At 45.9% G+C, this 21,134-nt stretch overlaps 9 non-coding genes across 9 annotated transcripts; all 9 read left to right on the top strand.

Moving 5' to 3' along the window:
• Nucleotides 1-1,915: 1,915 nt before the first annotated feature.
• On the top strand, nt 1,916-2,106 carry LOC130314147 (U2 spliceosomal RNA). Its single transcript, XR_008861888.1, has one exon. It is a non-coding gene; the product is annotated as a U2 spliceosomal RNA (small nuclear RNA).
• A 2,094-nt stretch (nt 2,107-4,200) lies between these two features.
• LOC130314149 (U2 spliceosomal RNA) lies at nt 4,201-4,391 on the top strand. The gene has a single exon (XR_008861889.1). It is a non-coding gene; the product is annotated as a U2 spliceosomal RNA (small nuclear RNA).
• A 2,086-nt stretch (nt 4,392-6,477) lies between these two features.
• Nucleotides 6,478-6,668, top strand: LOC130314150 (U2 spliceosomal RNA). Its single transcript, XR_008861890.1, has one exon. It is a non-coding gene; the product is annotated as a U2 spliceosomal RNA (small nuclear RNA).
• A 2,086-nt stretch (nt 6,669-8,754) lies between these two features.
• On the top strand, nt 8,755-8,945 carry LOC130314152 (U2 spliceosomal RNA). Its single transcript, XR_008861892.1, has one exon. It is a non-coding gene; the product is annotated as a U2 spliceosomal RNA (small nuclear RNA).
• Nucleotides 8,946-11,039: 2,094 nt separating this feature from the next.
• Nucleotides 11,040-11,230, top strand: LOC130314153 (U2 spliceosomal RNA). The gene has a single exon (XR_008861893.1). It is a non-coding gene; the product is annotated as a U2 spliceosomal RNA (small nuclear RNA).
• A 2,093-nt stretch (nt 11,231-13,323) lies between these two features.
• Nucleotides 13,324-13,514, top strand: LOC130314154 (U2 spliceosomal RNA). The gene has a single exon (XR_008861894.1). It is a non-coding gene; the product is annotated as a U2 spliceosomal RNA (small nuclear RNA).
• A 2,071-nt stretch (nt 13,515-15,585) lies between these two features.
• LOC130314155 (U2 spliceosomal RNA) lies at nt 15,586-15,776 on the top strand. The gene has a single exon (XR_008861895.1). It is a non-coding gene; the product is annotated as a U2 spliceosomal RNA (small nuclear RNA).
• A 2,090-nt stretch (nt 15,777-17,866) lies between these two features.
• Nucleotides 17,867-18,057, top strand: LOC130314156 (U2 spliceosomal RNA). Its single transcript, XR_008861896.1, has one exon. It is a non-coding gene; the product is annotated as a U2 spliceosomal RNA (small nuclear RNA).
• Nucleotides 18,058-20,139: 2,082 nt separating this feature from the next.
• LOC130314157 (U2 spliceosomal RNA) lies at nt 20,140-20,330 on the top strand. The gene has a single exon (XR_008861897.1). It is a non-coding gene; the product is annotated as a U2 spliceosomal RNA (small nuclear RNA).
• Nucleotides 20,331-21,134: the final 804 nt, after the last annotated feature.

Consider the following 21,134-nt stretch of genomic DNA (forward strand, 5'->3'; position numbering starts at 1 on the left):
CGTCCAGGCACAGGACTTCTGCTGCTGCTGACTAAATGGCCTCCTTAATTGGATCATTTGAGTAGCCAGCACACCTGTGCAGGTAGGGCATGACATGATAGGCAGCTGCCTTGATAGCGGGTGGGTGCTGAATGTTCCTAATTGACAAAATAAGATTAATGCTTATGAAGAAATATAAAATCTCATCCCTTCCCCAATATCGCGCCACACCCCTACCCCTTAATTCCCTGGTTGAACTTGATGGACATATGTCTTTTTTCGACCGTACTAACTATGTAACTATGTAACATAACATGGGGGGGGTCTCCTGGCTGTTCACACAGGTGTGTCATTGCTGTACATTGACCATGCATTGCTTCTGTGGTATTGCAAAGGCAAAGACAAATGCTTCCAGCCATCCATTGCACTAATGGATTGGTCATCAGCTGGCTGTCTATGTCCCGCATCAATATAGACCAAAGTACAGAGGGTTAGGCTATGCTATTGTGCACCTACCTGATGCATCAGAAGGTGCGAGGCCCTTGCTAAATTCTGTGCACAGACTTTGAGATCTATACTTTAGACTGTATCTAAACCTGCTCCAACATGGACTGACATTCTGGCCTACTTTCAGCCGATGCGACTTGTCTGTCGCTGAACAGTCGCTTTTTATGTATTCAGCACCTATGTATAATGTTGTAAAAATGCTCTAGAAGCTAAAGTCGCAGAAATGTCACACATATTTGGCCTGCAACTTTCTGTGCGACAAATTCAGACAGGAAAAATCAGTATAAATCCTTAGAAAATTATCCCCCAGTGTCTCCATCTGCTGGCGGTATTGAATAAGCATTGCTGCACTGATGGGGTATGCATTAGACGAAAAAAAAGAAGAAAAAGAAGAATAATACGCCCAGAAAAGAGGCGAAAAGGAGAAAAACGTAAAAAAACGTGAAAAAAAAGTAAGAGGAAGAGAAGGGAAAAAAAGGTGGAAATGGGTTTAAAAGTGATTTCGGCGGAGAAATATATATATATATATATATATATATATATATATATATATATACGCGCACACACACACATATATATAAACGTATTCTCCGTTGAGATATTGCAGCCGCTGCTGTGTCCAGGCCCAGGAGCCTTAGCACTGTGCTGTGATGTCACTCAATACCACTGACATCACTAGGTGTAAACAACATCTCTCCTTTGCTGTGTATGTGACTATGGAGCTGTTTGGTGATGTCGTCTATTATGGCCTTCATAGAAGCAACAGGAGATTGTTGCATCCATCTAGAACCCTCAGAACTACAGTGCTATGATGTCACTCACTTCCACAGGCCTTGCAGAGTGTAAACAACAACAACCCAGCTTTGTTGTGTATGTAACCATAGGGATTTGTGATGTCACCTAGAACCTTCACAGCAGCGACAGCTTTATGAGGAGCATCAGCACTGCTCTGCCTGAGCAGAACCATCACCGCCATAGGTTGTCAAATAACCCGGATTTAACCCACACAGGTAAGTCCAATGGGGTGCAGGCATGTCCTCTATGCTTACAGCTTCCCGTGGGTGTTGGTTTGATACCGTTTGGGGACAGCCAAGGAGGCATCTGCAGGCAACAAAGGTAGGTGTGTGCTTGTGTGTGTGTTTCCTATGCAGATCCTAAGCCCAGTGTCACATGCAAGTAGGAGGAGTAAGAAGGGTTCCTGGCAAATCCGGGTTATGGATTGCATTTAAAAAGGCCCCGTGGGAGTGCAATGGGCCCCTGTCTTGCTGCTTAGCAATAATGGTATGGGTTTAGGTTCTGCTGTGTGTACTGGTGGTTGACTGCCCCCCAGCCCAGAGTGTGCATGGAAAATTGTCTGGCAGCCTCCCTGACAGCAAGCAGTGATAGTGCCCATGAAGGGGACCTTGTTGGGCCCGCCCCTTTCACGGTTATCGCTTCTCGGCCTTTTGGCTAAGATCAAGTGTAGTATCTGTTCTTATCAGTTTAATATCTGATACGTCCCCTATCTGGGGACCATATATTAAATGGATTTTTGAGAACGGGGGCCGATTTCGAAGCTTGCTTCCGTCGCCCTATGCATTGACCCGATATGGCAGTATCTTCGGGTACAGTGCACCACCCCCTTACAGGGTTAAAAAGAAAGATTCCTACTTTCATTGCTACCTGCTTGCTGGCTAGCCAGCTAGCCAGCCCTGTGGGCCTTGCTGCTGCTGCTGCAGCCAAAAAACAAAAGGTGGTGCTGCTGCTGCTTCTGCTGCTTCTGCTTCTGCTTGTGTCTGGCCGCTGTTGGAGCGTCCAGGCACAGGACTTCTGCTGCTGCTGACTAAATGGCCTCCTTAATTGGATCATTTGAGTAGCCAGCACACCTGTGCAGGTAGGGCATGACATGATAGGCAGCTGCCTTGATAGCGGGTGGGTGCTGAATGTTCCTAATTGACAAAATAAGATTAATGCTTATGAAGAAATATAAAATCTCATCCCTTCCCCAATATCGCGCCACACCCCTACCCCTTAATTCCCTGGTTGAACTTGATGGACATATGTCTTTTTTCGACCGTACTAACTATGTAACTATGTAACATAACATGGGGGGGGTCTCCTGGCTGTTCACACAGGTGTGTCATTACTGTACATTGACCATGCATTGCTTCTGTGGTATTGCAAAGGCAAAGACAAATGCTTCCAGCCATCCATTGCACTAATGGATTGGTCATCAGCTGGCTGTCTATGTCCCGCATCAATATAGACCAAAGTACAGAGGGTTAGGCTATGCTATTGTGCACCTACCTGATGCATCAGAAGGTGCGAGGCCCTTGCTAAATTCTGTGCACAGACTTTGAGATCTATACTTTAGACTGTATCTAAACCTGCTCCAACATGGACTGACATTCTGGCCTACTTTCAGCCGATGCGACTTGTCTGTCGCTGAACAGTCGCTTTTTATGTATTCAGCACCTATGTATAATGTTGTAAAAATGCTCTAGAAGCTAAAGTCGCAGAAATGTCACACATATTTGGCCTGCAACTTTCTGTGCGACAAATTCAGACAGGAAAAATCAGTATAAATCCTTAGAAAATTATCCCCCAGTGTCTCCATCTGCTGGCGGTATTGAATAAGCATTGCTGCACTGATGGGGTATGCATTAGACGAAAAAAAAGAAGAAAAAGAAGAATAATACGCCCAGAAAAGAGGCGAAAAGGAGAAAAACGTAAAAAAACGTGAAAAAAAAGTAAGAGGAAGAGAAGGGAAAAAAAGGTGGAAATGGGTTTAAAAGTGATTTCGGCGGAGAAATATATATATATATATATATATATATATATATATATATATATATATATATACGCGCACACACACACATATATATAAACGTATTCTCCGTTGAGATATTGCAGCCGCTGCTGTGTCCAGGCCCAGGAGCCTTAGCACTGTGCTGTGATGTCACTCAATACCACTGACATCACTAGGTGTAAACAACATCTCTCCTTTGCTGTGTATGTGACTATGGAGCTGTTTGGTGATGTCGTCTATTACGGCCTTCATAGAAGCAACAGGAGATTGTTGCATCCATCTAGAACCCTCAGAACTACAGTGCTATGATGTCACTCACTTCCACAGGCCTTGCAGAGTGTAAACAACAACAACCCAGCTTTGTTGTGTATGTAACCATAGGGATTTGTGATGTCACCTAGAACCTTCACAGCAGCGACAGCTTTATGAGGAGCATCAGCACTGCTCTGCCTGAGCAGAACCATCACCGCCATAGGTTGTCAAATAACCCGGATTTAACCCACACAGGTAAGTCCAATGGGGTGCAGGCATGTCCTCTATGCTTACAGCTTCCCGTGGGTGTTGGTTTGATACCGTTTGGGGACAGCCAAGGAGGCATCTGCAGGCAACAAAGGTAGGTGTGTGCTTGTGTGTGTGTTTCCTATGCAGATCCTAAGCCCAGTGTCACATGCAAGTAGGAGGAGTAAGAAGGGTTCCTGGCAAATCCGGGTTATGGATTGCATTTAAAAAGGCCCCGTGGGAGTGCAATGGGCCCCTGTCTTGCTGCTTAGCAATAATGGTATGGGTTTAGGTTCTGCTGTGTGTACTGGTGGTTGACTGCCCCCCAGCCCAGAGTGTGCATGGAAAATTGTCTGGCAGCCTCCCTGACAGCAAGCAGTGATAGTGCCCATGAAGGGGACCTTGTTGGGCCCGCCCCTTTCACGGTTATCGCTTCTCGGCCTTTTGGCTAAGATCAAGTGTAGTATCTGTTCTTATCAGTTTAATATCTGATACGTCCCCTATCTGGGGACCATATATTAAATGGATTTTTGAGAACGGGGGCCGATTTCGAAGCTTGCTTCCGTCGCCCTATGCATTGACCCGATATGGCAGTATCTTCGGGTACAGTGCACCACCCCCTTACAGGGTTAAAAAGAAAGATTCCTACTTTCATTGCTACCTGCTTGCTGGCTAGCCAGCTAGCCAGCCCTGTGGGCCTTGCTGCTGCTGCTGCAGCCAAAAAACAAAAGGTGGTGCTGCTGCTGCTTCTGCTGCTTCTGCTTCTGCTTGTGTCTGGCCGCTGTTGGAGCGTCCAGGCACAGGACTTCTGCTGCTGCTGACTAAATGGCCTCCTTAATTGGATCATTTGAGTAGCCAGCACACCTGTGCAGGTAGGGCATGACATGATAGGCAGCTGCCTTGATAGCGGGTGGGTGCTGAATGTTCCTAATTGACAAAATAAGATTAATGCTTATGAAGAAATATAAAATCTCATCCCTTCCCCAATATCGCGCCACACCCCTACCCCTTAATTCCCTGGTTGAACTTGATGGACATATGTCTTTTTTCGACCGTACTAACTATGTAACTATGTAACATAACATGGGGGGGGTCTCCTGGCTGTTCACACAGGTGTGTCATTGCTGTACATTGACCATGCATTGCTTCTGTGGTATTGCAAAGGCAAAGACAAATGCTTCCAGCCATCCATTGCACTAATGGATTGGTCATCAGCTGGCTGTCTATGTCCCGCATCAATATAGACCAAAGTACAGAGGGTTAGGCTATGCTATTGTGCACCTACCTGATGCATCAGAAGGTGCGAGGCCCTTGCTAAATTCTGTGCACAGACTTTGAGATCTATACTTTAGACTGTATCTAAACCTGCTCCAACATGGACTGACATTCTGGCCTACTTTCAGCCGATGCGACTTGTCTGTCGCTGAACAGTCGCTTTTTATGTATTCAGCACCTATGTATAATGTTGTAAAAATGCTCTAGAAGCTAAAGTCGCAGAAATGTCACACATATTTGGCCTGCAACTTTCTGTGCGACAAATTCAGACAGGAAAAATCAGTATAAATCCTTAGAAAATTATCCCCCAGTGTCTCCATCTGCTGGCGGTATTGAATAAGCATTGCTGCACTGATGGGGTATGCATTAGACGAAAAAAAAGAAGAAAAAGAAGAATAATACGCCCAGAAAAGAGGCGAAAAGGAGAAAAACGTAAAAAAACGTGAAAAAAAAGTAAGAGGAAGAGAAGGGAAAAAAAGGTGGAAATGGGTTTAAAAGTGATTTCGGCGGAGAAATATATATATATATATATATATATATATATATATATATATATACGCGCACACACACACATATATATAAACGTATTCTCCGTTGAGATATTGCAGCCGCTGCTGTGTCCAGGCCCAGGAGCCTTAGCACTGTGCTGTGATGTCACTCAATACCACTGACATCACTAGGTGTAAACAACATCTCTCCTTTGCTGTGTATGTGACTATGGAGCTGTTTGGTGATGTCGTCTATTACGGCCTTCATAGAAGCAACAGGAGATTGTTGCATCCATCTAGAACCCTCAGAACTACAGTGCTATGATGTCACTCACTTCCACAGGCCTTGCAGAGTGTAAACAACAACAACCCAGCTTTGTTGTGTATGTAACCATAGGGATTTGTGATGTCACCTAGAACCTTCACAGCAGCGACAGCTTTATGAGGAGCATCAGCACTGCTCTGCCTGAGCAGAACCATCACCGCCATAGGTTGTCAAATAACCCGGATTTAACCCACACAGGTAAGTCCAATGGGGTGCAGGCATGTCCTCTATGCTTACAGCTTCCCGTGGGTGTTGGTTTGATACCGTTTGGGGACAGCCAAGGAGGCATCTGCAGGCAACAAAGGTAGGTGTGTGCTTGTGTGTGTGTTTCCTATGCAGATCCTAAGCCCAGTGTCACATGCAAGTAGGAGGAGTAAGAAGGGTTCCTGGCAAATCCGGGTTATGGATTGCATTTAAAAAGGCCCCGTGGGAGTGCAATGGGCCCCTGTCTTGCTGCTTAGCAATAATGGTATGGGTTTAGGTTCTGCTGTGTGTACTGGTGGTTGACTGCCCCCCAGCCCAGAGTGTGCATGGAAAATTGTCTGGCAGCCTCCCTGACAGCAAGCAGTGATAGTGCCCATGAAGGGGACCTTGTTGGGCCCGCCCCTTTCACGGTTATCGCTTCTCGGCCTTTTGGCTAAGATCAAGTGTAGTATCTGTTCTTATCAGTTTAATATCTGATACGTCCCCTATCTGGGGACCATATATTAAATGGATTTTTGAGAACGGGGGCCGATTTCGAAGCTTGCTTCCGTCGCCCTATGCATTGACCCGATATGGCAGTATCTTCGGGTACAGTGCACCACCCCCTTACAGGGTTAAAAAGAAAGATTCCTACTTTCATTGCTACCTGCTTGCTGGCTAGCCAGCTAGCCAGCCCTGTGGGCCTTGCTGCTGCTGCTGCAGCCAAAAAACAAAAGGTGGTGCTGCTGCTGCTTCTGCTGCTTCTGCTTCTGCTTGTGTCTGGCCGCTGTTGGAGCGTCCAGGCACAGGACTTCTGCTGCTGCTGACTAAATGGCCTCCTTAATTGGATCATTTGAGTAGCCAGCACACCTGTGCAGGTAGGGCATGACATGATAGGCAGCTGCCTTGATAGCGGGTGGGTGCTGAATGTTCCTAATTGACAAAATAAGATTAATGCTTATGAAGAAATATAAAATCTCATCCCTTCCCCAATATCGCGCCACACCCCTACCCCTTAATTCCCTGGTTGAACTTGATGGACATATGTCTTTTTTCGACCGTACTAACTATGTAACTATGTAACATAACATGGGGGGGGTCTCCTGGCTGTTCACACAGGTGTGTCATTGCTGTACATTGACCATGCATTGCTTCTGTGGTATTGCAAAGGCAAAGACAAATGCTTCCAGCCATCCATTGCACTAATGGATTGGTCATCAGCTGGCTGTCTATGTCCCGCATCAATATAGACCAAAGTACAGAGGGTTAGGCTATGCTATTGTGCACCTACCTGATGCATCAGAAGGTGCGAGGCCCTTGCTAAATTCTGTGCACAGACTTTGAGATCTATACTTTAGACTGTATCTAAACCTGCTCCAACATGGACTGACATTCTGGACTACTTTCAGCCGATGCGACTTGTCTGTCGCTGAACAGTCGCTTTTTATGTATTCAGCACCTATGTATAATGTTGTAAAAATGCTCTAGAAGCTAAAGTCGCAGAAATGTCACACATATTTGGCCTGCAACTTTCTGTGCGACAAATTCAGACAGGAAAAATCAGTATAAATCCTTAGAAAATTATCCCCCAGTGTCTCCATCTGCTGGCGGTATTGAATAAGCATTGCTGCACTGATGGGGTATGCATTAGACGAAAAAAAAGAAGAAAAAGAAGAATAATACGCCCAGAAAAGAGGCGAAAAGGAGAAAAACGTAAAAAAACGTGAAAAAAAAGTAAGAGGAAGAGAAGGGAAAAAAAGGTGGAAATGGGTTTAAAAGTGATTTCGGCGGAGAAATATATATATATATATATATATATATATATATATATATATATACGCGCACACACACACATATATATAAACGTATTCTCCGTTGAGATATTGCAGCCGCTGCTGTGTCCAGGCCCAGGAGCCTTAGCACTGTGCTGTGATGTCACTCAATACCACTGACATCACTAGGTGTAAACAACATCTCTCCTTTGCTGTGTATGTGACTATGGAGCTGTTTGGTGATGTCGTCTATTATGGCCTTCATAGAAGCAACAGGAGATTGTTGCATCCATCTAGAACCCTCAGAACTACAGTGCTATGATGTCACTCACTTCCACAGGCCTTGCAGAGTGTAAACAACAACAACCCAGCTTTGTTGTGTATGTAACCATAGGGATTTGTGATGTCACCTAGAACCTTCACAGCAGCGACAGCTTTATGAGGAGCATCAGCACTGCTCTGCCTGAGCAGAACCATCACCGCCATAGGTTGTCAAATAACCCGGATTTAACCCACACAGGTAAGTCCAATGGGGTGCAGGCATGTCCTCTATGCTTACAGCTTCCCGTGGGTGTTGGTTTGATACCGTTTGGGGACAGCCAAGGAGGCATCTGCAGGCAACAAAGGTAGGTGTGTGCTTGTGTGTGTGTTTCCTATGCAGATCCTAAGCCCAGTGTCACATGCAAGTAGGAGGAGTAAGAAGGGTTCCTGGCAAATCCGGGTTATGGATTGCATTTAAAAAGGCCCCGTGGGAGTGCAATGGGCCCCTGTCTTGCTGCTTAGCAATAATGGTATGGGTTTAGGTTCTGCTGTGTGTACTGGTGGTTGACTGCCCCCCAGCCCAGAGTGTGCATGGAAAATTGTCTGGCAGCCTCCCTGACAGCAAGCAGTGATAGTGCCCATGAAGGGGACCTTGTTGGGCCCGCCCCTTTCACGGTTATCGCTTCTCGGCCTTTTGGCTAAGATCAAGTGTAGTATCTGTTCTTATCAGTTTAATATCTGATACGTCCCCTATCTGGGGACCATATATTAAATGGATTTTTGAGAACGGGGGCCGATTTCGAAGCTTGCTTCCGTCGCCCTATGCATTGACCCGATATGGCAGTATCTTCGGGTACAGTGCACCACCCCCTTACAGGGTTAAAAAGAAAGATTCCTACTTTCATTGCTACCTGCTTGCTGGCTAGCCAGCTAGCCAGCCCTGTGGGCCTTGCTGCTGCTGCTGCAGCCAAAAAACAAAAGGTGGTGCTGCTGCTGCTTCTGCTGCTTCTGCTTCTGCTTGTGTCTGGCCGCTGTTGGAGCGTCCAGGCACAGGACTTCTGCTGCTGCTGACTAAATGGCCTCCTTAATTGGATCATTTGAGTAGCCAGCACACCTGTGCAGGTAGGGCATGACATGATAGGCAGCTGCCTTGATAGCGGGTGGGTGCTGAATGTTCCTAATTGACAAAATAAGATTAATGCTTATGAAGAAATATAAAATCTCATCCCTTCCCCAATATCGCGCCACACCCCTACCCCTTAATTCCCTGGTTGAACTTGATGGACATATGTCTTTTTTCGACCGTACTAACTATGTAACTATGTAACATAACATGGGGGGGGTCTCCTGGCTGTTCACACAGGTGTGTCATTGCTGTACATTGACCATGCATTGCTTCTGTGGTATTGCAAAGGCAAAGACAAATGCTTCCAGCCATCCATTGCACTAATGGATTGGTCATCAGCTGGCTGTCTATGTCCCGCATCAATATAGACCAAAGTACAGAGGGTTAGGCTATGCTATTGTGCACCTACCTGATGCATCAGAAGGTGCGAGGCCCTTGCTAAATTCTGTGCACAGACTTTGAGATCTATACTTTAGACTGTATCTAAACCTGCTCCAACATGGACTGACATTCTGGCCTACTTTCAGCCGATGCGACTTGTCTGTCGCTGAACCGTCGCTTTTTATGTATTCAGCACCTATGTATAATGTTGTAAAAATGCTCTAGAAGCTAAAGTCGCAGAAATGTCACACATATTTGGCCTGCAACTTTCTGTGCGACAAATTCAGACAGGAAAAATCAGTATAAATCCTTAGAAAATTATCCCCCAGTGTCTCCATCTGCTGGCGGTATTGAATAAGCATTGCTGCACTGATGGGGTATGCATTAGACGAAAAAAAAGAAGAAAAAGAAGAATAATACGCCCAGAAAAGAGGCGAAAAGGAGAAAAACGTAAAAAAACGTGAAAAAAAAGTAAGAGGAAGAGAAGGGAAAAAAAGGTGGAAATGGGTTTAAAAGTGATTTCGGCGGAGAAATATATATATATATATATATATATATATATATATATATATATATATATATACGCGCACACACACACATATATATAAACGTATTCTCCGTTGAGATATTGCAGCCGCTGCTGTGTCCAGGCCCAGGAGCCTTAGCACTGTGCTGTGATGTCACTCAATACCACTGACATCACTAGGTGTAAACAACATCTCTCCTTTGCTGTGTATGTGACTATGGAGCTGTTTGGTGATGTCGTCTATTATGGCCTTCATAGAAGCAACAGGAGATTGTTGCATCCATCTAGAACCCTCAGAACTACAGTGCTATGATGTCACTCACTTCCACAGGCCTTGCAGAGTGTAAACAACAACAACCCAGCTTTGTTGTGTATGTAACCATAGGGATTTGTGATGTCACCTAGAACCTTCACAGCAGCGACAGCTTTATGAGGAGCATCAGCACTGCTCTGCCTGAGCAGAACCATCACCGCCATAGGTTGTCAAATAACCCGGATTTAACCCACACAGGTAAGTCCAATGGGGTGCAGGCATGTCCTCTATGCTTACAGCTTCCCGTGGGTGTTGGTTTGATACCGTTTGGGGACAGCCAAGGAGGCATCTGCAGGCAACAAAGGTAGGTGTGTGCTTGTGTGTGTGTTTCCTATGCAGATCCTAAGCCCAGTGTCACATGCAAGTAGGAGGAGTAAGAAGGGTTCCTGGCAAATCCGGGTTATGGATTGCATTTAAAAAGGCCCCGTGGGAGTGCAATGGGCCCCTGTCTTGCTGCTTAGCAATAATGGTATGGGTTTAGGTTCTGCTGTGTGTACTGGTGGTTGACTGCCCCCCAGCCCAGAGTGTGCATGGAAAATTGTCTGGCAGCCTCCCTGACAGCAAGCAGTGATAGTGCCCATGAAGGGGACCTTGTTGGGCCCGCCCCTTTCACGGTTATCGCTTCTCGGCCTTTTGGCTAAGATCAAGTGTAGTATCTGTTCTTATCAGTTTAATATCTGATACGTCCCCTATCTGGGGACCATATATTAAATGGATTTTTGAGAACGGGGGCCGATTTCGAAGCTTGCTTCCGTCGCCCTATGCATTGACCCGATATGGCAGTATCTTCGGGTACAGTGCACCACCCCCTTACAGGGTTAAAAAGAAAGATTCCTACTTTCATTGCTACCTGCTTGCTGGCTAGCCAGCTAGCCAGCCCTGTGGGCCTTGCTGCTGCTGCTGCAGCCAAAAAACAAAAGGTGGTGCTGCTGCTGCTTCTGCTGCTTCTGCTTCTGCTTGTGTCTGGCCGCTGTTGGAGCGTCCAGGCACAGGACTTCTGCTGCTGCTGACTAAATGGCCTCCTTAATTGGATCATTTGAGTAGCCAGCACACCTGTGCAGGTAGGGCATGACATGATAGGCAGCTGCCTTGATAGCGGGTGGGTGCTGAATGTTCCTAATTGACAAAATAAGATTAATGCTTATGAAGAAATATAAAATCTCATCCCTTCCCCAATATCGCGCCACACCCCTACCCCTTAATTCCCTGGTTGAACTTGATGGACATATGTCTTTTTTCGACCGTACTAACTATGTAACTATGTAACATAACATGGGGGGGGTCTCCTGGCTGTTCACACAGGTGTGTCATTGCTGTACATTGACCATGCATTGCTTCTGTGGTATTGCAAAGGCAAAGACAAATGCTTCCAGCCATCCATTGCACTAATGGATTGGTCATCAGCTGGCTGTCTATGTCCCGCATCAATATAGACCAAAGTACAGAGGGTTAGGCTATGCTATTGTGCACCTACCTGATGCATCAGAAGGTGCGAGGCCCTTGCTAAATTCTGTGCACAGACTTTGAGATCTATACTTTAGACTGTATCTAAACCTGCTCCAACATGGACTGACATTCTGGCCTACTTTCAGCCGATGCGACTTGTCTGTCGCTGAACAGTCGCTTTTTATGTATTCAGCACCTATGTATAATGTTGTAAAAATGCTCTAGAAGCTAAAGTCGCAGAAATGTCACACATATTTGGCCTGCAACTTTCTGTGCGACAAATTCAGACAGGAAAAATCAGTATAAATCGTTAGAAAATTATCCCCCAGTGTCTCCATCTGCTGGCGGTATTGAATAAGCATTGCTGCACTGATGGGGTATGCATTAGACGAAAAAAAAGAAGAAAAAGAAGAATAATATGCCCAGAAAAGAGGCGAAAAGGAGAAAAACGTAAAAAAAACGTGAAAAAAAAGTAAGAGGAAGAGAAGGGAAAAAAAGGTGGAAATGGGTTTAAAAGTGATTTCGGCGGAGAAATATATATATATATATATATATATATATATATATATATATATATATATACGCGCACACACACACATATATATAAACGTATTCTCCGTTGAGATATTGCAGCCGCTGCTGTGTCCAGGCCCAGGAGCCTTAGCACTGTGCTGTGATGTCACTCAATACCACTGACATCACTAGGTGTAAACAACATCTCTCCTTTGCTGTGTATGTGACTATGGAGCTGTTTGGTGATGTCGTCTATTATGGCCTTCATAGAAGCAACAGGAGATTGTTGCATCCATCTAGAACCCTCAGAACTACAGTGCTATGATGTCACTCACTTCCACAGGCCTTGCAGAGTGTAAACAACAACAACCCAGCTTTGTTGTGTATGTAACCATAGGGATTTGTGATGTCACCTAGAACCTTCACAGCAGCGACAGCTTTATGAGGAGCATCAGCACTGCTCTGCCTGAGCAGAACCATCACCGCCATAGGTTGTCAAATAACCCGGATTTAACCCACACAGGTAAGTCCAATGGGGTGCAGGCATGTCCTCTATGCTTACAGCTTCCCGTGGGTGTTGGTTTGATACCGTTTGGGGACAGCCAAGGAGGCATCTGCAGGCAACAAAGGTAGGTGTGTGCTTGTGTGTGTGTTTCCTATGCAGATCCTAAGCCCAGTGTCACATGCAAGTAGGAGGAGTAAGAAGGGTTCCTGGCAAATCCGGGTTATGGATTGCATTTAAAAAGGCCCCGTGGGAGTGCAATGGGCCCCTGTCTTGCTGCTTAGCAATAATGGTATGGGTTTAGGTTCTGCTGTGTGTACTGGTGGTTGACTGCCCCCCAGCCCAGAGTGTGCATGGAAAATTGTCTGGCAGCCTCCCTGACAGCAAGCAGTGATAGTGCCCATGAAGGGGACCTTGTTGGGCCCGCCCCTTTCACGGTTATCGCTTCTCGGCCTTTTGGCTAAGATCAAGTGTAGTATCTGTTCTTATCAGTTTAATATCTGATACGTCCCCTATCTGGGGACCATATATTAAATGGATTTTTGAGAACGGGGGCCGATTTCGAAGCTTGCTTCCGTCGCCCTATGCATTGACCCGATATGGCAGTATCTTCGGGTACAGTGCACCACCCCCTTACAGGGTTAAAAAGAAAGATTCCTACTTTCATTGCTACCTGCTTGCTGGCTAGCCAGCTAGCCAGCCCTGTGGGCCTTGCTGCTGCTGCTGCAGCCAAAAAACAAAAGGTGGTGCTGCTGCTGCTTCTGCTTCTGCTTGTGTCTGGCCGCTGTTGGAGCGTCCAGGCACAGGACTTCTGCTGCTGCTGACTAAATGGCCTCCTTAATTGGATCATTTGAGTAGCCAGCACACCTGTGCAGGTAGGGCATGACATGATAGGCAGCTGCCTTGATAGCGGGTGGGTGCTGAATGTTCCTAATTGACAAAATAAGATTAATGCTTATGAAGAAATATAAAATCTCATCCCTTCCCCAATATCGCGCCACACCCCTACCCCTTAATTCCCTGGTTGAACTTGATGGACATATGTCTTTTTTCGACCGTACTAACTATGTAACTATGTAACATAACATGGGGGGGGTCTCCTGGCTGTTCACACAGGTGTGTCATTGCTGTACATTGACCATGCATTGCTTCTGTGGTATTGCAAAGGCAAAGACAAATGCTTCCAGCCATCCATTGCACTAATGGATTGGTCATCAGCTGGCTGTCTATGTCCCGCATCAATATAGACCAAAGTACAGAGGGTTAGGCTATGCTATTGTGCACCTACCTGATGCATCAGAAGGTGCGAGGCCCTTGCTAAATTCTGTGCACAGACTTTGAGATCTATACTTTAGACTGTATCTAAACCTGCTCCAACATGGACTGACATTCTGGCCTACTTTCAGCCGATGCGACTTGTCTGTCGCTGAACAGTCGCTTTTTATGTATTCAGCACCTATGTATAATGTTGTAAAAATGCTCTAGAAGCTAAAGTCGCAGAAATGTCACACATATTTGGCCTGCAACTTTCTGTGCGACAAATTCAGACAGGAAAAATCAGTATAAATCCTTAGAAAATTATCCCCCAGTGTCTCCATCTGCTGGCGGTATTGAATAAGCATTGCTGCACTGATGGGGTATGCATTAGACGAAAAAAAAGAAGAAAAAGAAGAATAATACGCCCAGAAAAGAGGCGAAAAGGAGAAAAACGTAAAAAAACGTGAAAAAAAAGTAAGAGGAAGAGAAGGGAAAAAAAGGTGGAAATGGGTTTAAAAGTGATTTCGGCGGAGAAATATATATATATATATATATATATATATATATATATACGCGCACACACACACATATATATAAACGTATTCTCCGTTGAGATATTGCAGCCGCTGCTGTGTCCAGGCCCAGGAGCCTTAGCACTGTGCTGTGATGTCACTCAATACCACTGACATCACTAGGTGTAAACAACATCTCTCCTTTGCTGTGTATGTGACTATGGAGCTGTTTGGTGATGTCGTCTATTATGGCCTTCATAGAAGCAACAGGAGATTGTTGCATCCATCTAGAACCCTCAGAACTACAGTGCTATGATGTCACTCACTTCCACAGGCCTTGCAGAGTGTAAACAACAACAACCCAGCTTTGTTGTGTATGTAACCATAGGGATTTGTGATGTCACCTAGAACCTTCACAGCAGCGACAGCTTTATGAGGAGCATCAGCACTGCTCTGCCTGAGCAGAACCATCACCGCCATAGGTTGTCAAATAACCCGGATTTAACCCACACAGGTAAGTCCAATGGGGTGCAGGCATGTCCTCTATGCTTACAGCTTCCCGTGGGTGTTGGTTTGATACCGTTTGGGGACAGCCAAGGAGGCATCTGCAGGCAACAAAGGTAGGTGTGTGCTTGTGTGTGTGTTTCCTATGCAGATCCTAAGCCCAGTGTCACATGCAAGTAGGAGGAGTAAGAAGGGTTCCTGGCAAATCCGGGTTATGGATTGCATTTAAAAAGGCCCTGTGGGAGTGCAATGGGCCCCTGTCTTGCTGCTTAGCAATAATGGTATGGGTTTAGGTTCTGCTGTGTGTACTGGTGGTTGACTGCCCCCCAGCCCAGAGTGTGCATGGAAAATTGTCTGGCAGCCTCCCTGACAGCAAGCAGTGATAGTGCCCATGAAGGGGACCTTGTTGGGCCCGCCCCTTTCACGGTTATCGCTTCTCGGCCTTTTGGCTAAGATCAAGTGTAGTATCTGTTCTTATCAGTTTAATATCTGATACGTCCCCTATCTGGGGACCATATATTAAATGGATTTTTGAGAACGGGGGCCGATTTCGAAGCTTGCTTCCGTCGCCCTATGCATTGACCCGATATGGCAGTATCTTCGGGTACAGTGCACCACCCCCTTACAGGGTTAAAAAGAAAGATTCCTACTTTCATTGCTACCTGCTTGCTGGCTAGCCAGCTAGCCAGCCCTGTGGGCCTTGCTGCTGCTGCTGCAGCCAAAAAACAAAAGGTGGTGCTGCTGCTGCTTCTGCTGCTTCTGCTTCTGCTTGTGTCTGGCCGCTGTTGGAGCGTCCAGGCACAGGACTTCTGCTGCTGCTGACTAAATGGCCTCCTTAATTGGATCATTTGAGTAGCCAGCACACCTGTGCAGGTAGGGCATGACATGATAGGCAGCTGCCTTGATAGCGGGTGGGTGCTGAATGTTCCTAATTGACAAAATAAGATTAATGCTTATGAAGAAATATAAAATCTCATCCCTTCCCCAATATCGCGCCACACCCCTACCCCTTAATTCCCTGGTTGAACTTGATGGACATATGTCTTTTTTCGACCGTACTAACTATGTAACTATGTAACATAACATGGGGGGGGTCTCCTGGCTGTTCACACAGGTGTGTCATTGCTGTACATTGACCATGCATTGCTTCTGTGGTATTGCAAAGGCAAAGACAAATGCTTCCAGCCATCCATTGCACTAATGGATTGGTCATCAGCTGGCTGTCTATGTCCCGCATCAATATAGACCAAAGTACAGAGGGTTAGGCTATGCTATTGTGCACCTACCTGATGCATCAGAAGGTGCGAGGCCCTTGCTAAATTCTGTGCACAGACTTTGAGATCTATACTTTAGACTGTATCTAAACCTGCTCCAACATGGACTGACATTCTGGCCTACTTTCAGCCGATGCGACTTGTCTGTCGCTGAACAGTCGCTTTTTATGTATTCAGCACCTATGTATAATGTTGTAAAAATGCTCTAGAAGCTAAAGTCGCAGAAATGTCACACATATTTGGCCTGCAACTTTCTGTGCGACAAATTCAGACAGGAAAAATCAGTATAAATCCTTAGAAAATTATCCCCCAGTGTCTCCATCTGCTGGCGGTATTGAATAAGCATTGCTGCACTGATGGGGTATGCATTAGACGAAAAAAAAGAAGAAAAAGAAGAATAATACGCCCAGAAAAGAGGCGAAAAGGAGAAAAACGTAAAAAAACGTGAAAAAAAAGTAAGAGGAAGAGAAGGGAAAAAAAGGTGGAAATGGGTTTAAAAGTGATTTCGGCGGAGAAATATATATATATATATATATATATATATATATATATATATATATATACGCGCACACACACACATATATATAAACGTATTCTCCGTTGAGATATTGCAGCCGCTGCTGTGTCCAGGCCCAGGAGCCTTAGCACTGTGCTGTGATGTCACTCAATACCACTGACATCACTAGGTGTAAACAACATCTCTCCTTTGCTGTGTATGTGACTATGGAGCTGTTTGGTGATGTCGTCTATTATGGCCTTCATAGAAGCAACAGGAGATTGTTGCATCCATCTAGAACCCTCAGAACTACAGTGCTATGATGTCACTCACTTCCACAGGCCTTGCAGAGTGTAAACAACAACAACCCAGCTTTGTTGTGTATGTAACCATAGGGATTTGTGATGTCACCTAGAACCTTCACAGCAGCGACAGCTTTATGAGGAGCATCAGCACTGCTCTGCCTGAGCAGAACCATCACCGCCATAGGTTGTCAAATAACCCGGATTTAACCCACACAGGTAAGTCCAATGGGGTGCAGGCATGTCCTCTATGCTTACAGCTTCCCGTGGGTGTTGGTTTGATACCGTTTGGGGACAGCCAAGGAGGCATCTGCAGGCAACAAAGGTAGGTGTGTGCTTGTGTGTGTGTTTCCTATGCAGATCCTAAGCCCAGTGTCACATGCAAGTAGGAGGAGTAAGAAGGGTTCCTGGCAAATCCGGGTTATGGATTGCATTTAAAAAGGCCCTGTGGGAGTGCAATGGGCCCCTGTCTTGCTGCTTAGCAATAATGGTATGGGTTTAGGTTCTGCTGTGTGTACTGGTGGTTGACTGCCCCCCAGCCCAGAGTGTGCATGGAAAATTGTCTGGCAGCCTCCCTGACAGCAAGCAGTGATAGTGCCCATGAAGGGGACCTTGTTGGGCCCGCCCCTTTCACGGTTATCGCTTCTCGGCCTTTTGGCTAAGATCAAGTGTAGTATCTGTTCTTATCAGTTTAATATCTGATACGTCCCCTATCTGGGGACCATATATTAAATGGATTTTTGAGAACGGGGGCCGATTTCGAAGCTTGCTTCCGTCGCCCTATGCATTGACCCGATATGGCAGTATCTTCGGGTACAGTGCACCACCCCCTTACAGGGTTAAAAAGAAAGATTCCTACTTTCATTGCTACCTGCTTGCTGGCTAGCCAGCTAGCCAGCCCTGTGGGCCTTGCTGCTGCTGCTGCAGCCAAAAAACAAAAGGTGGTGCTGCTGCTGCTTCTGCTGCTTCTGCTTCTGCTTGTGTCTGGCCGCTGTTGGAGCGTCCAGGCACAGGACTTCTGCTGCTGCTGACTAAATGGCCTCCTTAATTGGATCATTTGAGTAGCCAGCACACCTGTGCAGGTAGGGCATGACATGATAGGCAGCTGCCTTGATAGCGGGTGGGTGCTGAATGTTCCTAATTGACAAAATAAGATTAATGCTTATGAAGAAATATAAAATCTCATCCCTTCCCCAATATCGCGCCACACCCCTACCCCTTAATTCCCTGGTTGAACTTGATGGACATATGTCTTTTTTCGACCGTACTAACTATGTAACTATGTAACATAACATGGGGGGGGTCTCCTGGCTGTTCACACAGGTGTGTCATTGCTGTACATTGACCATGCATTGCTTCTGTGGTATTGCAAAGGCAAAGACAAATGCTTCCAGCCATCCATTGCACTAATGGATTGGTCATCAGCTGGCTGTCTATGTCCCGCATCAATATAGACCAAAGTACAGAGGGTTAGGCTATGCTATTGTGCACCTACCTGATGCATCAGAAGGTGCGAGGCCCTTGCTAAATTCTGTGCACAGACTTTGAGATCTATACTTTAGACTGTATCTAAACCTGCTCCAACATGGACTGACATTCTGGCCTACTTTCAGCCGATGCGACTTGTCTGTCGCTGAACAGTCGCTTTTTATGTATTCAGCACCTATGTATAATGTTGTAAAAATGCTCTAGAAGCTAAAGTCGCAGAAATGTCACACATATTTGGCCTGCAACTTTCTGTGCGACAAATTCAGACAGGAAAAATCAGTATAAATCCTTAGAAAATTATCCCCCAGTGTCTCCATCTGCTGGCGGTATTGAATAAGCATTGCTGCACTGATGGGGTATGCATTAGACGAAAAAAAAGAAGAAAAAGAAGAATAATACGCCCAGAAAAGAGGCGAAAAGGAGAAAAACGTAAAAAAACGTGAAAAAAAAGTAAGAGGAAGAGAAGGGAAAAAAAGGTGGAAATGGGTTTAAAAGTGATTTCGGCGGAGAAATATATATATATATATATATATATATATATATATATATACGCGCACACACACACATATATATAAACGTATTCTCCGTTGAGATATTGCAGCCGCTGCTGTGTCCAGGCCCTGGAGCCTTAGCACTGTGCTGTGATGTCACTCAATACCACTGACATCACTAGGTGTAAACAACATCTCTCCTTTGCTGTGTATGTGACTATGGAGCTGTTTGGTGATGTCGTCTATTATGGCCTTCATAGAAGCAACAGGAGATTGTTGCATCCATCTAGAACCCTCAGAACTACAGTGCTATGATGTCACTCACTTCCACAGGCCTTGCAGAGTGTAAACAACAACAACCCAGCTTTGTTGTGTATGTAACCATAGGGATTTGTGATGTCACCTAGAACCTTCACAGCAGCGACAGCTTTATGAGGAGCATCAGCACTGCTCTGCCTGAGCAGAACCATCACCGCCATAGGTTGTCAAATAACCCGGATTTAACCCACACAGGTAAGTCCAATGGGGTGCAGGCATGTCCTCTATGCTTACAGCTTCCCGTGGGTGTTGGTTTGATACCGTTTGGGGACAGCCAAGGAGGCATCTGCAGGCAACAAAGGTAGGTGTGTGCTTGTGTGTGTGTTTCCTATGCAGATCCTAAGCCCAGTGTCACATGCAAGTAGGAGGAGTAAGAAGGGTTCCTGGCAAATCCGGGTTATGGATTGCATTTAAAAAGGCCCCGTGGGAGTGCAATGGGCCCCTGTCTTGCTGCTTAGCAATAATGGTATGGGTTTAGGTTCTGCTGTGTGTACTGGTGGTTGACTGCCCCCCAGCCCAGAGTGTGCATGGAAAATTGTCTGGCAGCCTCCCTGACAGCAAGCAGTGATAGTGCCCATGAAGGGGACCTTGTTGGGCCCGCCCCTTTCACGGTTATCGCTTCTCGGCCTTTTGGCTAAGATCAAGTGTAGTATCTGTTCTTATCAGTTTAATATCTGATACGTCCCCTATCTGGGGACCATATATTAAATGGATTTTTGAGAACGGGGGCCGATTTCGAAGCTTGCTTCCGTCGCCCTATGCATTGACCCGATATGGCAGTATCTTCGGGTACAGTGCACCACCCCCTTACAGGGTTAAAAAGAAAGATTCCTACTTTCATTGCTACCTGCTTGCTGGCTAGCCAGCTAGCCAGCCCTGTGGGCCTTGCTGCTGCTGCTGCAGCCAAAAAACAAAAGGTGGTGCTGCTGCTGCTTCTGCTTCTGCTTGTGTCTGGCCGCTGTTGGAGCGTCCAGGCACAGGACTTCTGCTGCTGCTGACTAAATGGCCTCCTTAATTGGATCATTTGAGTAGCCAGCACACCTGTGCAGGTAGGGCATGACATGATAGGCAGCTGCCTTGATAGCGGGTGGGTGCTGAATGTTCCTAATTGACAAAATAAGATTAATGCTTATGAAGAAATATAAAATCTCATCCCTTCCCCAATATCGCGCCACACCCCTACCCCTTAATTCCCTGGTTGAACTTGATGGACATATGTCTTTTTTCGACCGTACTAACTATGTAACTATGTAACATAACATGGGGGGGGTCTCCTGGCTGTTCACACAGGTGTGTCATTGCTGTACATTGACCATGCATTGCTTCTGTGGTATTGCAAAGGCAAAGACAAATGCTTCCAGCCATCCATTGCACTAATGGATTGGTCATCAGCTGGCTGTCTATGTCCCGCATCAATATAGACCAAAGTACAGAGGGTTAGGCTATGCTATTGTGCACCTACCTGATGCATCAGAAGGTGCGAGGCCCTTGCTAAATTCTGTGCACAGACTTTGAGATCTATACTTTAGACTGTATCTAAACCTGCTCCAACATGGACTGACATTCTGGCCTACTTTCAGCCGATGCGACTTGTCTGTCGCTGAACAGT

This window comes from Hyla sarda, unplaced genomic scaffold (assembly GCF_029499605.1).
Source record: "Hyla sarda isolate aHylSar1 unplaced genomic scaffold, aHylSar1.hap1 scaffold_181, whole genome shotgun sequence".
NCBI lineage: Eukaryota > Metazoa > Chordata > Amphibia > Anura > Hylidae > Hyla > Hyla sarda.